Below are 15,128 nucleotides of genomic sequence, written 5' to 3' on the forward strand. Positions count from 1 at the left end.
AGAAAGCCTGAATCCATTACGAAACCGCATGTTTGTCCGATATTGCCTGTAATTCAGCGATGGGGAAATAGAGGGCAGCAGCTGCAGTGACCTCATCTTCGCGGAATGCTATTAGCACTTTTTGCTTCAAATCCCTGTGAAATGAAGACTGAGATGGGCCAAAATCACTGATGCAATTGGGATACAGTCTTATTATCAGGGGATTAAGAACGCGTTCCTCTCAGAAAATGAAGACAGCACGGCGCTGGTGATATACATCTGAAAATGTGCACAATCCTAAAAATAAAATGCTTACTATTACATTTACAATGGCATGCTTACTAGTGAATAACTAACGATACTGTCGATAGGCCTACTAAGTATACCTTCCATAGCCATAAACTGTTAAAAGTCTCCCCATTATCAGTGTATTGACTAAGAATCAATTTACTTTCCATGAAAATTCAAAACAGACCATAGTGGATACATACAACTTGAGCACCACCTGTGATTCGATTAAATAACCACACTATGAGTAAGTGTTACACCGCCGCCTGGATGCACTGAAATGACTTCCCTGATCGTGAGTTCCCTATATGTGAGATTTTCCTATGTGTGAGGTCTTCGCGCTCCAGGTACCTGCTTCTCAAAATTTCAGACAGAGAACGCCTAGTAAAAGGTTATGTACTTGTAACACTATGTAGCAACACTGCCATGGTGCGCTATGAAGGGGGAGGGCACATCCAGAAGACATGGGGCACCACGTAGAACCTGACACAATTGGGGACAAGGCGCACCATTAAGTAGCGAAAAGGAACATCCATTAGAGGGAAGGGCCAGGCCGGTCTACTGTCTCATTGGCAAAAGTCATTTCTGAAGTACATGGTTCTCCCCAGCAGATAAACAACTTGGAGCCACGGTAAATCCATATGTGCCATATCTTCACAAGTCTTCGTCACTGTCAGGTACCGCCATCTAAGCTAAGAAATTGGAACTAGGTATTTGCGTAAAATTTAAAATATCGTCCGTTTTTAGGGGGGGGACGATTTACAGCTGGAACCCCTGAACCAGCTCCCGGAGATCCGTCATTCATCAAGTCAAAGCAAGTATGAACCTGGTTTAATCATGCGGTTTATCTCAACTATAGGCCTGCTATACCTATCAAGTTGTTTATTTACCCGTCAGTTTCTTGCGGCGTTGCTCCCATGGGTACGTCTTGTATACGTTTCATGTAGTACTGCTGGTCCACGGCAGGGGAGCGAGGGAGGAATAGCTTCTCCGTCTTTCAAAGAAGGTACGAGAAATGAGAAAGTCAAACAAGACTGAGTCGGCCTTGGCAGCTAAGCCGTCTTGCCGGTGTAGAAGTTTAAAATGTCCGGGAACAAAGGATTCTATTATGCGCTGAGCTATTGACGGTCATTGCCTCTATAGAACCATATGCCATAATCTGTCAGAATACAATAGGCCCGGACACTTTTTCTAGGGGGGACACTTTTTACTTTTACACCGGCACAGTGAGCGTATTGAGATAGTCACAACCAGACTAAATCGATCAATGTCTTGCCGACACGGTAAGAGATGATGCGAGCCGAGACAGTCAGAAACACAAGCCGAATGGGACCTGGCTGCACTGCCGTCTTGTCCGTACGATGTGAGAGCCGATGTGACCGCATCACCAACATCACCGTATCACGACTATACTCATAGGGAGAGAGGTCACATCCAAATCAGGCCGAACACGCCGAGAAGAGGCATGACACCATGTGGAGACTTGGCGTATCCAGCAGAGATATGGAACAACCTGCGTGGAGAGAAGGCACGAGGATCGAGAGTGGTATGAGGCTATGCAGGGCATCGCCCCCGACCGTACCCATGTGGTTTGGTCGAGGAACAATCAGAAAAAGTGCCATCTCCAAGTGGTTTTTGAGCTTGGGTTGGTAAGAAAAAAATGGAAAATTTACTTTAAAAATATTTTTGAAAAAATTAATTCGGGTCACACCTAGGAACGAGAGTGGTATGAGGCTGTGCGGGGCATCATCCCCGACCGTACCCATGTGGTTTGGTCGAGGAACAATCAGAAAAAGTGTCATCTCCAAGTGGTTTTTGAGCTTGGGGTGTTAAAAAAAAAAAATGGAAAATTTACTTTAAAAATATTTTTAAAATATTCTGGTCACACCTAGGAACGAGAGTGGTATGAGGCTATGCGAGGCATCGTCACCGACCGTACCCATGTGGTTTGGTCGAGGAACAATCAGAAAAAGTGTCATCTCCAAGTGGTTTTTGAGCTTGGGGTGTTAAGAAAAATATGGAAAATTAACTTTGAAATTTTTTTTTTTAAATTCTGGTCACACCTAGGAACGAGAGTGGTATGAGGCCATGCGGGGCATCGCCCCCGACCGTACCCATGTGGTTTGGTCGAGGAACAATCAGAAAAAGTGCCATCTCCAAGTGGTTTTTGAGCTTGGGGTGTTAAGAAAAAAAATGGAAAATTTACTTTAAAAATATTTTAAACAAATTCTGGTCACACCTAGGAACGAGAGTGGTATGAGGCTATGCAGGGCATCGCCCCCGACTGTACCCATGTAGTTTTGTCGAGGAACAATCAGAAAAAGTGCCATCTCCAAGTGGTTTTTGAGCTTGGGGTGGTAAGAAAAAATTAGAAATTTTACTTAACAAAGACTTTAAAAAAATTCCGGTCACACCTAGGAACGAGAGCGGTATGAGGCTATGCGGGGCATCGTCCCCGACCGCACCCATGTGGTTTGGTCGAGGAACAATCAGAAAACGTGCCATCTCCAAGTGGTTTTTGAGCTTGGGGTGGTAAGAAAAAATTAGAAATTTTACTTAACAAAGATTTTAAAAAAAATTCTGGTCACACCTAGGAACGAGAGTGGTATGAGGCTATGCAGGGCATCGCCCCCGACCGTACCCATGTGGTTTCGTCGAGGAACAATCAGAAAAAGTGCCATCTCCCAGTGGTTTTTGAGTTTGGGGTGTTAAGAAAAAAAATTAAGGCCGAACACGAGCATATGCATGTACAGTTTACAAGAAGCGACAACCACAACTATAAACAAAGATTGCCGACCTGCAGAAAATAATTGCGGTCGGTAAATAGATGTAATTATTGGAGTTGATTTTCTCAACTTAGCATCGTTCAAAAGTCTGGAAATTTCATAACCTGTTCCCACTAGGGCGTTATCTCTGTCGATTGACATCGAGGTCGCAAAGAGTTCATTTAGACACCTCTCACAGACCATTTGAGACTTGTCTTCACACGACCCAGAATCCGATTTAGATAGACGATATTCTCGTCTTAGTGAAAGGACATGGTGTTTTTTTTTCAGTGACGATGTTTATTTTTCATCTCGGGCACCTCACTTACTATCTCAGGCATCTAAGAAGATGGCCAACGAAGAGAATGATGAATAATATTTGAATCAGGATGCGTACATCCATCCCGGCCTCGGAAAAGGCATGTCTTAGATCTATTGGAGGGGACAAAGTGTGCTTCTGAGACCTCCAGACTAGCATTTGATTCACATGATCAAGAGGCGATAGCTCCTGGGTGAGTTTACAGTAGGGACCAACACGTAGGATGGTAGCCGGCTGATATGTCCTCTGGTGCTGCCACATTTAAGGTTAAGACAGCTCCTGGGTGAGTTTACAGTAGGGACCAACACGTAGGATGGTAGCCGACTGATATGTCCCACTGGTGCTGCCACATTTAAGGTTAAGACAGCTCCTGGGTGAGTTTATAGTGGGGGGGGGGGGCTGTCCTATATTGATATATCCAGCATGTGCTGCCATTTGAAGCCCAGACAGCTCCTGGCCGGGTGAGTTTACAGCAGGGGACCATGAATATGACAGATCCAGCGGGTGCTGCCATTTGACGGTCGGACAGCTCCTGAGTGAGTTTACAGTAAGGGCCTGTCATTCATTTTACCATAACAAAACATAAATAACTTCAGAGAAGTACTTTCTTATTATGTTATACATTTTTACTTCATTATTTACATCATACATTTTACATTTTATAAACAATATTTGATTGTGAAAAAATGGGTGAGAAAATGCAATTGCCTTTGCAGGCCATTCCCAGAAACTCACCCTTTTTATCACAGGTCAATGTTTTAAACCTTTCAAGCCATGTGCCCAATTCGAGCTACTATTACTATTAAAACGCGCAACATGCTCACTGGCATGAGCCTCTGAGTTTTAAAATCTGATAACCAACTTTTCCCAATTATATCAAACAACTGGGATCAAGTTTAAAACCAGTGATAAGATTGTATTGCAGCTTCGCCATGGTTACCCAGGTGTGTCATCTTCCTGGAGATAAAGACCAGTGAGTGCCTAACCTTAGATACGTTGCGCCTACACCTACTGCACTCACTAGTCTCAATCCTATCGCTAGGTGGCTGCTGATGACGGCACTAACTGCCAGTCATGAAATAAACTAATGCTGTAACCCTGTAGGCCTAACCTACCTGTAATCTAGCTATAATGACCAACATGTACCACTGAAGAAAAAACAAAAATGCCAAAAAATCTTTAAAAAATAAAAAATAATTGAAAATAATGAAAGATATGCCTATGTGGGGCAAAGGAAGATGACACAGTATGAAATGATAAAGTTATCAACATACTTAAGTGGCTTATTCACAGACTATTTGAGAATAGGAAGGGCGCTCCCAAGAGCATTCAGGCTTGAAAAGTTTAAATTACATTAGTTTCAAGGGTGAAAAACACACTGGGCCACAGTGAAAGATTATGTGCAGTGTTGCATTGTCAAATACATACAGGTGATCTACATACAGGTGATCTACATACAGGTGATCTTCAAACATGTTGATAAATCACAATTTTGAACAAACATTTTGCCTAACAAATTGTAGCGTTGCATTACATCACATTACATTTGTGCAGTATTGCATTGTCAAATACAAACAGGTGATCTTCAAGCATGTCGGTAAATCACTATTTGGAACAAATATTATGCTACAATTTGGAACAAATGTTTGCTTAACAGATCGTTTGCACAGCACTTCATTACATTTGCCTGAAACAAGAGCATCGATGGGATCGTCCAGCTCTGTATCAACGCGAACATTGGTGTAAGCAATGAGAGTTCTTTCATCAGGTTTGTTCCTGACAGTATTCCATGTATCTCTGACATGAAGTTGTAGCTGCAAATAGAAATACCCTTGAAACTTTCAAAACCCGTTTAGACAATCTCTGGAAAAATTAAAAAGTTCATATTTTTACGACAAGTGAGACGACTCTCCCACACCGTACTTCATTTTTTCTTGTTTTTATAAAGCGCCTGGTCTTTTTGTGTTTTTCTGTGTGGGCACCATATTTTGATATACAAACAACAATAGAGAATGACCAGTCTAAGTATGAGTCTAGGTATAAAAGACAAGGAATGAGGATGTCTTAAAGAATTGACTGTGTCAGATTCAAAGAGATGGAAAATAAGACTGTATTGCACTGATTTTTCACAAACCTTATAAGTTGAAGACCCAAAAGGGTTATAAAACTTCCACGATGATGATGATCAAGTGATTTTCCTCATCGGTGGTTTTTCAGCGTATCCTGATCAAGGCAAGTGTTTTCGAGACGATCTTTGATGGGTTTTCCTTTCCCAAGGCTCCTTTCCTACAGAATGGGGATGTCAGTGATTCAGATGTGATCCTGGGCTTGTTGAACCTTTAAAATATTAGAATAAGAATGATGTGTTCAATTTGGAATAAAATCTTTAGCAAGACTTTTCAAAACTGCTAGAAATCTCTCCTCTAGATCTTAACATTCTTGTTGGAATCCGTTTTTTATGTTCTTGAATATATTGGATGGTTCAGCTGTATCTTACTCAAGTCACATAATCTCAGTCACTCCTCACAATTTCAATCTATGGCATTAAAACAGCAGACTAGCTGAGTCAAGAATCGAGTCTTACCTTGAGGCTATCTGCGCCATTTTGTGGCCAAGCTGAGTCAAGGATCAGGTCTAACCTTGAGGCTCTCCCTCAGGTTGGTTAAGAGGGTCGTTCATTGTCATCCCAAAGGCAGCGACAATACCGGGACTTGCAACCTCTCACCAAAAGACTAGTTGAACCTATAAAATATGGAATCAGAATGAGGCATTTCAATCAATCCTCAGCAAGATGTCTTGAACCTTGCTGAAAAATCTCCAATCTGAGCAAGATGTATCAAATCTTGCCGAAAAATCGATAGCATTAAAATAGCAGACTATCTGTGCCATTTTGTGGCCAAGCTGAGTCAAGGGTCGAGTGTTACCATGAGGCCCTCCCTCAGGTTGGTTGGGAGGGTCGTTCTTCGTCATCCAAAAGGCAGCGACAATACCGAGACTTGCAACCTCTCACCTAAAAGACTAGTTGAACCGATAAAATATGGAATCAGAATGAGGCATTTCAATCAATCCTTAACAAGATGTCTTAAACCTTCCTGAAAAATCTCCGATCCGAGCAAGATGTGTTAAATCTTGCCGAAAAATCTATGGCATTAAAATAGCAGACTATCTGCGCCTTTTTGTGGCCAAGCTGAGTCAGGGATCAGGTCTAACCTTGAGGCTCTCCCTCAGGTTGGTTGGGAGGGTCGTTCTTCGTCATCCCAAAGGCAGCGACAATACCGAGACTTGCAACCTCTCACCTAAAAGACTAGTTGAACCTATAAAATATGGAATCAGAATGAGGCATTTCAATCAATCCTCAGCAAGATGTCTTAAACCTTGCAGAAAAATCTCCAATCCGAGCAAGATGTATTAAATCTTGCCGAAAAATCTATGGCATTAAAAATAGCAGACTATCTGTGCCTTTTTGTGGCCAAGCTGAGTCAAGGATCAGGTCTAACCTTGAGGCTCTCCCTCAGGTTGGTTGGGAGGGTCGTTCTTCGTCATCCCAAAGGCAGTGATGATACCGAGACTTGCAACCTCTCACCTAAAAGACTAGTTGAACCTTCAAAATATGGAATCAGAATCAGGCATTTCAATCAATCCTTAGCAAGATGTCTTAAACCTTGCTAAAAAAATCTCCAATCCGAGCAAGATGTATTAAATCTTGCCGAAAAATCTATGGCATTAAATAGCAGACTATCTGTGCCTTTTTGTGGCCAAGCTGAGTCAAGGATCAGGTCTAACCTTGAGGCTCTCCCTCAGGTTGGTTGAGAGGTCGTTCTTCGTCATCCAAAAGGCAGCGACAATACCGAGACTTGCAACCTCTCACCTAAAAGACTAGTTGAACCTATAAAATATGGAATCAGAATGAGGCATTTCAATCAATCCTTAGCAAGATGTCTTCAACATTCCTGAAAAATCTCCGATCCGAGCAAGATGTGTTAAATCTTGCCGAAAAATCTATGACATTAAAATAGCAGACTATCTGCGCCATTTTGTGGCCAAGCTGAGTCAAGGATCAGGTCTAACCTTGAGGCTCTCCCTCAGGTTGGTTGGGAGGGTCGTTCTTCGTCATCCCAAAGGCAGCGACAATACCGTGACTTGCAACCTCTCACCTAAAAGACTAGTTGAACCTATAAAATATGGAATCAGAATGAGGCATTTCAATCAATCCTCAGCAAGATGTCTTAAACCTTGCAGAAAAATCTCCAATCCGAGCAAGATGTATTAAATCTTGCCGAAAAATCTATGGCATTAAAATAGCAGACTATCTGCGCCATTTTGTGGCCAAGCTGAGTCAAGGATCAGGTCTAACCTTGAGGCTCTCCCTCAGGTTGGTTGGGAGGGTCGTTCTTCGTCATCCCAAAGGCAGTGATGATACCGAGACTTGCAACCTCTCACCTAAAAGACTAGTTGAACCTATAAAATATGGAATCAGAATGAGGCATTTCAATCAATCCTTAGCAAGATGTCTTAAACCTTCCTGAAAAATCTCAAATCCGAGCAAGATGTATTAAATCTTGCCAAAAAATCTATGGCATTGAAATAGCAGACTATCTGCGCCGTTTTGTGGCCAAGCCGAGTCAGGGATCAGGTCTAACCTTGAGGCTCTCCCTCAGGTTGGTTGGGAGGGTCGTTCTTCGTCATCCCAAAGGCAGTGATGATACCGAGACTTGCAACCTCTCACCTAAAAGACTAGTTGAACCTATAAAATATGGAATCAGAATGAGGCATTTCAATCAATCCTCAGCAAGATGTCTTAAACCTTGCCGAAAAATCTCCAATCCGAGCAAAATGTATTAAATCTTGCCCAAAAAATCTATGGCATTAAAATATCAGACCATCTGTGCCTTTTTGTGGCCAAACTGAGTCAAGGATCAGGTCTTACCTTGAGGCTCTCCCTCAGGTTGGTTGGGAGGGTCGTTCTTCATCATCCCAAAGGCAGTGATGATACCGAGACTTGCAACCTCTCACCTAAAAGACTAGTTGAACCTTCAAAATATGGAATCAGAATGAGGCATTTCAATCAATCCTTAGCAGGATGTCTTAAACCTTGGTAAAAAAATCTCCAATCCGAGCAGGATGTATTAAATCTTTCCGAAAAAATTAAGGCATTAAAATAGCAGACTGTCTGCGCCATTTTGTTGCCAAGCCGAGTCAAGGATCAGGTCTAACCTTGAGGCTCTCCCTCAGGTTCGTTGGGAGGGACGTTCTTCGTCATCCCAAAGGCACTGATGATACCGAGACTTGCAACTTCTATCCTAAAGGACTAGTTGAACCTATAAAATATGGAATCAGAATGAGGCATTTCAGTCAATCCTCAGCAAGATGTCTTAAACCTTGCAGAAAAATCTCCAATCTGAGCAAGATGTAATAAATCTTGCCGAAAAATCTATGGCATTAAAATAGCTGACTATCTGTGCCTTTTTGTGGCCAAACTGAGTCAAGGATCAGGTCTAACCTTGAGGCTCTCCCTCAGGTTGGTTGGGAGGGTCGTTCTTCGTCATCCCAAAGTCAGCGATAATACCGAGACTTGCAACCTCTCACATAAAGACTAGTTGAACCTATAAAATATGGAATCAGAATGAGGCATTTCAATCAATCCTTAGCAAGATGTCTTAAACCTTGCAGAAAAATCTCCAATCCGAGCAGGATGTATTAAATCTTTCCGAAAAAATTAAGGCATTAAAATAGCAGACTATCTGCGCCATTTTGTTGCCAAGCCGAGTCAAGGATCAGGTCTAACCTTGAGGCTCTCCCTCAGGTTCGTTGGGAGGGACGTTCTTCGTCATCCCAAAGGCACTGATGATACCGAGACTTGCAACTTCATCCTAAAGGACTAGTTGAACCTATAAAATATGGAATCAGAATGAGGCATTTCAATCAATCCTCAGCAAGATGTCTTAAACTTTGCAGAAAAATCTCCAATCCGAGCAAGATGTATCAAATCTTGCCGAAAAATCTATGGCATTAAAATAGCAGACTATCTGCGCCTTTTTGTGGCCAAGCTGAGTCAAGGATCAGGTCTAACCTTGAGGCTCTCCCTCAGGTTGGTTGGGAGGGTCGTTCTTCATCATCCCAAAGGCAGTGATGATACCGAGACTTGCAACTTCTCACCTAAAAGACTAGTTGAACCTATCAAATATGGAATCAGAATGAGGCATTTCAATCAATCCTTAGCAAGATGTCTTAAACCTTGCAGAAAAATCTCCAATCCGAGCAAGATGTATTAAATCTTGCCGAAAAATCTATGGCATTAAAATAGCAGACTATCTGTGCCTTTTTGTGGCCAAGCTGAGTCAAGGATCAGGTCTAACCTTGAGGCTCTCCCTCAGGTTGGTTGGGAGGGTCGTTCTTCATCATCCCAAAGGCAGTGATGATACCGAGACTTGCAACTTCTCACCTAAAAGACTAGTTGAACCTTCAAAATATGGAATCAGAATGAGGCATTTCAATCAATCCTTAGCAAGATGTCTTAAACCTTGCTAAAAAAATCTCCAATCCGAGTAAGATATTTTAAATCTTGCCGAAAAAATTAAGGCATTAAAATAGCAGACTGTCTGCGCCATTTTGTTGCCAAGCTGAGTCAAGGATCAGGTCTAACCTTGAGGCTCTCCCTCAGGTTGGTTGGGAGAGACGTTCTTCGTCATCCCAAAGGCAGTGATGATACCGAGACTTGTAACCTCTCACCTAAAAGACTAGTTGAACCTATAATATATGGAATCAGAATGAGGCATTTCAATCAATCCTCAGCAAGATGTCTTAAACCTTGCAGAAAAATCTCCAATCCGAGCAAGATGTATTAAATATTGCCGAAAAATCTATGGCATTAAAATAACAGACTATCTGTGCCTTTTTGTGGCCAAGCTGAGTCAAGGATCAGGTCTAACCTTGAGGCTCTCCCTCAGGTTGGTTGGGAGGGTCGTTCTTCATCATCCCAAAGGCAGTGATGATACCAAGACTTGCAACTTCTCACCTAAAAGACTAGTTGAACCTTCAAAATATGGAATCAGAATGAGGCATTTCAATCAGTCCTTAGCAAGATGTCTTAAACCTTGCAGAAAAATCTCTAATCCGAGCAAGATGTATTAAATCTTGCGGAAAAATCTATGGCATTAAAATAGCAGACTGTCTGCGCCATTTTGTGGCCAAGCTGAGTCAAGGATCAGGTCTAACCTTGAGGCTCTCCCTCAGGTTGGTTAGGAGGGTCGTTCATTGTCATCCCAAAGGCAGTGATGATACCGAGGCTTGCAACCTCTCACCTAAAAGACTAGTTGAACCTATAAAATATGGAATCAGAATGAGGCATTTCAATCAATCCTCAGCAAGATGTCTTAAACCTTGCAGAAAAATCTTCAATCCGAGCAAGAAGTATTTAAATCTTGCCGCAAAATCTATGGCATTGAAATAACAGACTATCTGTGCCTTTTTGTGGCCAAGCTGATTCAAGGATCAGGTCTAACCTTGAGGCTCTCCTTCAGGTTGGTTGGGAGGGTCGTTCTTCGTCATCCAAAGGCAGTGAGGATACCGAGACTTGCAACCTCTCACCTAAAAGACTAGTTGAACCTTCAAAATATGGAATCAGAATGAGGCATTTCAATCAATCCTTAGCAAAATGTCTTAAACCTTGCTAAAAAATCACCAATCCGAGCAAGATGTATTAAATTATGCCAAAAAATCTATGGCATTGAAATAGCAGACTATTTGCGCCATTTTGTGGCCAAGCTGAGTCAAGGATCAGGTCTAACCTTGAGGCTCTCCCTCAGGTTGGTTGGGAGGGTCGTTCTTCATCATCCCAAAGGCAGTGATGATACCGAGACTTGCAACTTTTCACCTAAAAGACTAGTTGAACCTTCAAAATATGGAATCAGAATGAGGCATTTCAATCAATCCTTAGCAAGATGTCTTAAACCTTGCTAAAAAAATCTCCAATCCGAGCAAGATGTATTAAATCTTGCCGAAAAAATTAAGGCATTAAAATAGCAGACTGTCTGCGCCATTTTGTGGCCAAGCTGAGTCAAGGATCAGGTCTAACCTTGAGGCTCTCCCTCAGGTTGGTTGGGATGGTCGTTCTTCGTCATCCCAAAGTCAGCGATAATACCGAGACTTGCAACCTCTCACATAAAAACTAGTTGAACCTATAAAATATGGAATCAGAATGAGGCATTTCAATCAATCCTTAGCAAGATGTCTTAAACCTTGCAGAAAAATCTCCAATCCGAGCAAGATGTATTAAATCTTGCCGAAAAATCTATGGCATTAAAATAGCAGACAGTCTGCGCCATTTTGTGGCCAAGCTGAGTCAAGGATCAGGTCTAACCTTGAGGCTCTCCCTCAGGTTGGTTGGGAGGGTCGTTCTTCGTCATCCCAAAGTCAGCGATAATACCGAGACTTGCAACCTCTCACATAAAGACTAGTTGAACCTATAAAATATGGAATCAGAATGAGGCATTTCAATCAATCCTTAGCAAGATGTCTTAAACCTTGCAGAAAAATCTCCAATCCGAGCAAGATGTATTAAATCTTGCCGAAAAATCTATGGCATTAAAATAGCAGACAGTCTGCGCCATTTTGTGGCCAAGCTGAGTCAAGGATCAGGTCTAACCTTGAGGTTTTCCCTCAGGTTGGTTGGGAGGGTCGTTCATTGTCATCCCAAAGGCAGCGACAATACCGAGACTTGCAACCTCTCACCTAAAAGACTAGTTGAACCTATAAAATATGGAATCAGAATGAGGCATTTCAATCAATCCTCAGCAAGATGTCTTAAACCTTGCAGAAAAATCTTCAATCCGAGCAAGAAGTATTTAAATCTTGCCGCAAAATCTATGGCATTGAAATAACAGACTATCTGTGCCTTTTTGTGGCCAAGCTGATTCAAGGATCAGGTCTAACCTTGAGGCTCTCCCTCAGGTTGGTTGGGAGGGTCGTTCTTCGTCATCCAAAGGCAGTGAGGATACCGAGACTTGCAACCTCTCACCTAAAAGACTAGTTGAACCTTCAAAATATGGAATCAGAATGAGGCATTTCAATCAATCCTTAGCAAGATGTCTTAAACCTTGCAGAAAAATCTCCAATCCGAGCAAGATGTATTAAATCTTGCCGAAAAATCTATGGCATTAAAATAGCAGACAGTCTGCGCCATTTTGTGGCCAAGCTGAGTCAGGGATCAGGTCTAACCTTGAGGCTTTTCCTCAGGTTGGTTGGGAGGGTCGTTCATTGTCATCCCAAAGGGAGCGACAATACCGAGACTTGCAACCTCTCACCTAAAAGACCAGTTGAACCTATAAAACATCGAATCCGAATGAGGCATTTCAATCGATCCTTAGCAAGATGTCTTAAACCTTGCTAAAAAATCACAAATCCGAGCAAGAGGTCTTAAACCTTGTTGAAAAATCTATGGCATTAAAATAGCATACTATCTGCGCTTTTTTTGGCCAAGCTGAGTCAAGGATCAACTTTTACCTTGAGGCTCTCCCTCAGGTTGGTTGGGAGGGTCGTTCATTATCATCCCAAGGGCAGCGACAATACCGAGACTTGCAACCTCTCATTATTGATTATTAATTATTATTGTTATTAATGTTATTATTATTATTATTATTATTATTAAAAAATGTGTATAGCGCTTAACGTTGTTAAAACTTCTAAGCGCTTTACAATTTATAATAAAACATTAAAACATCAATACAGGATAAAATAAAAGTCATTACTAAAGAAAACGTGAAGTGCAAGTGGGATTTAAAAATAGGATTCTAAAGAAAAACCTCCCGATACCTGATATCTAGGCCTGCACTTCCAGTTGAACTGTCTGCAAAGATAGAAGGATACAATTTCATTAACTTTCAAACTTTTTCACTTTACAAACTAATATCTATTCTAACCTTGTGACTTGCCTCCAAACTAGACCCTCCTTCGGTTGAAGAACCTCCTGATACCAGATATCTAGGCCTGCCCTTCCAGTGGAACTGTCTGCAAAGATAGAAGGATACAATTTCATTAACTTTCAAACTTTTTCACTTTACAAACTAATATCTATTCTAACCTTGTGGCTTGCCTCCAAACTAGACCCTCCTTTGGTTGAAGAACCTCCTGATACCAGATATCTAGGCCTGCACTTCCAGTTGAACTGTCTGCAAAGATAGAAGGATACAATTTCACAAACTTTCAAACTTTTTCACTTTACAAACTAATATCTATTCTAACCTTGTGACTTGCCTCCAAACTAGACCCTCCTTCGGTTGAAGAACCTCCCGATACCAGATATCTAGGCCTGCTCTTCCAGTAGAACTTTCTGCAAAGACAGAAGGGTACAATTTCATAAACTTTCAAACTTTTTCACTTCACAAACTAATATCTATTCTAACCTCGTAGCTTGCCTCCAAACTTGACCCTCCTCCGGTTGAAGAACCTCTCGATACCAGATATCTAGGCCTGCTCTTCCAGTAGAGCTGTCTGCAAAGACAGAAGAATACAATCATATGGACAACAAGATTGATGACAACCCTGTGCAAACCACAATTAAATCGGTCTGGTGTTCAGGAAACATCACTAGTCACTGGTGTTGATATTAAAGGGAGAATATAGGCAGCACTGAGCTAGCCAGGCAAGATATAGTTACACAAAGCCGCCAATAGGGGCCTCTTACATCTCAAAGTAGGTCGAAATGATTCACGAGGTCAAATTGAATGGAAACGACCAATTTTGGGACCAAACCTTGTGTCCTTGATGGAGAGGTTGTCCTTAATAGAGAGGTTGTCCTTAATAGAGAGGTGTTCGCTAACAGAGGTTCCACTGTATTTGGATGGAAAGCGTTCCTCATTAACTAAGCCTCTGGGAAAAAGTTATGAGTGTGGCGAATTGTCTTTATTCAACTGAAATATGGCTTAGACGTTTATTACGGGTACGTGACCTAAAACATAACAATAAAAGACGATATTAATATGCGGTGGAGGTGCAAGGTCAAAGATGGAAGCCTTCGGCACATCTCCGCTTATTTGGTTCGAACCCACAACACGAGGCATGCATGCAGTGTATTGATTGGTATACACCGCAGTACCTTTAGAACATAATATTTCGGCCTGAAAAATCAACAGTGACTAAATACGCCTAATAAACAGTAACAAAGAACATCGTACTTACATTTGATCACGCTTTTTGACATCGTCGACACGGTCTAACATGAGAAATCGGGAGTGTTTGTTCACCACGCAATTTCAAAAGGCCCTGGCCATCACAGTGCCATTCCAAAGACATGCGCAAATGGGCTAATCGTGACATGGTCATGCGCAAAGGGGCTAATCATGGCAGGGACATGCGCAAATCGTCGAAGAAAGGACAAATCAAACTCCACAAAGTGGTCGAACAACTTTCAGCAGTTGTGGCGCGTTAGCTCAGAGCATAGAGTGTCAGACTGGCATGACCTGTGTTGTGGGTTCGAATCCTACCAAGCGCAACTTTTATAATGCTTTTTTGCCTTTTTGGGCGATGATTATTTTTTGATGGTATCAAAGCAATTAGCATAAGTCCAGCTGGACCAGGCCGTGTCAGCAGAATCGTGCACTGACCGCCTTCTCGACCTTTTCAGGGAGTTGCAACTCCCTGAACCTTCCCATGGTCCATAACCGGATCTTGGGAGATGCAAAAGCTTTTGTGGTCAAGATGAATCTGCCATGTCCTTCACTGCTGACTAGGATTAGGACTTTCTCGATTCAGAAACATAGCAGGTGGTTTCACTGTCGTTT

The sequence above is a fragment of the Lineus longissimus genome, chromosome 16 (genome assembly GCF_910592395.1).
Source record: "Lineus longissimus chromosome 16, tnLinLong1.2, whole genome shotgun sequence".
NCBI lineage: Eukaryota > Metazoa > Nemertea > Pilidiophora > Heteronemertea > Lineidae > Lineus > Lineus longissimus.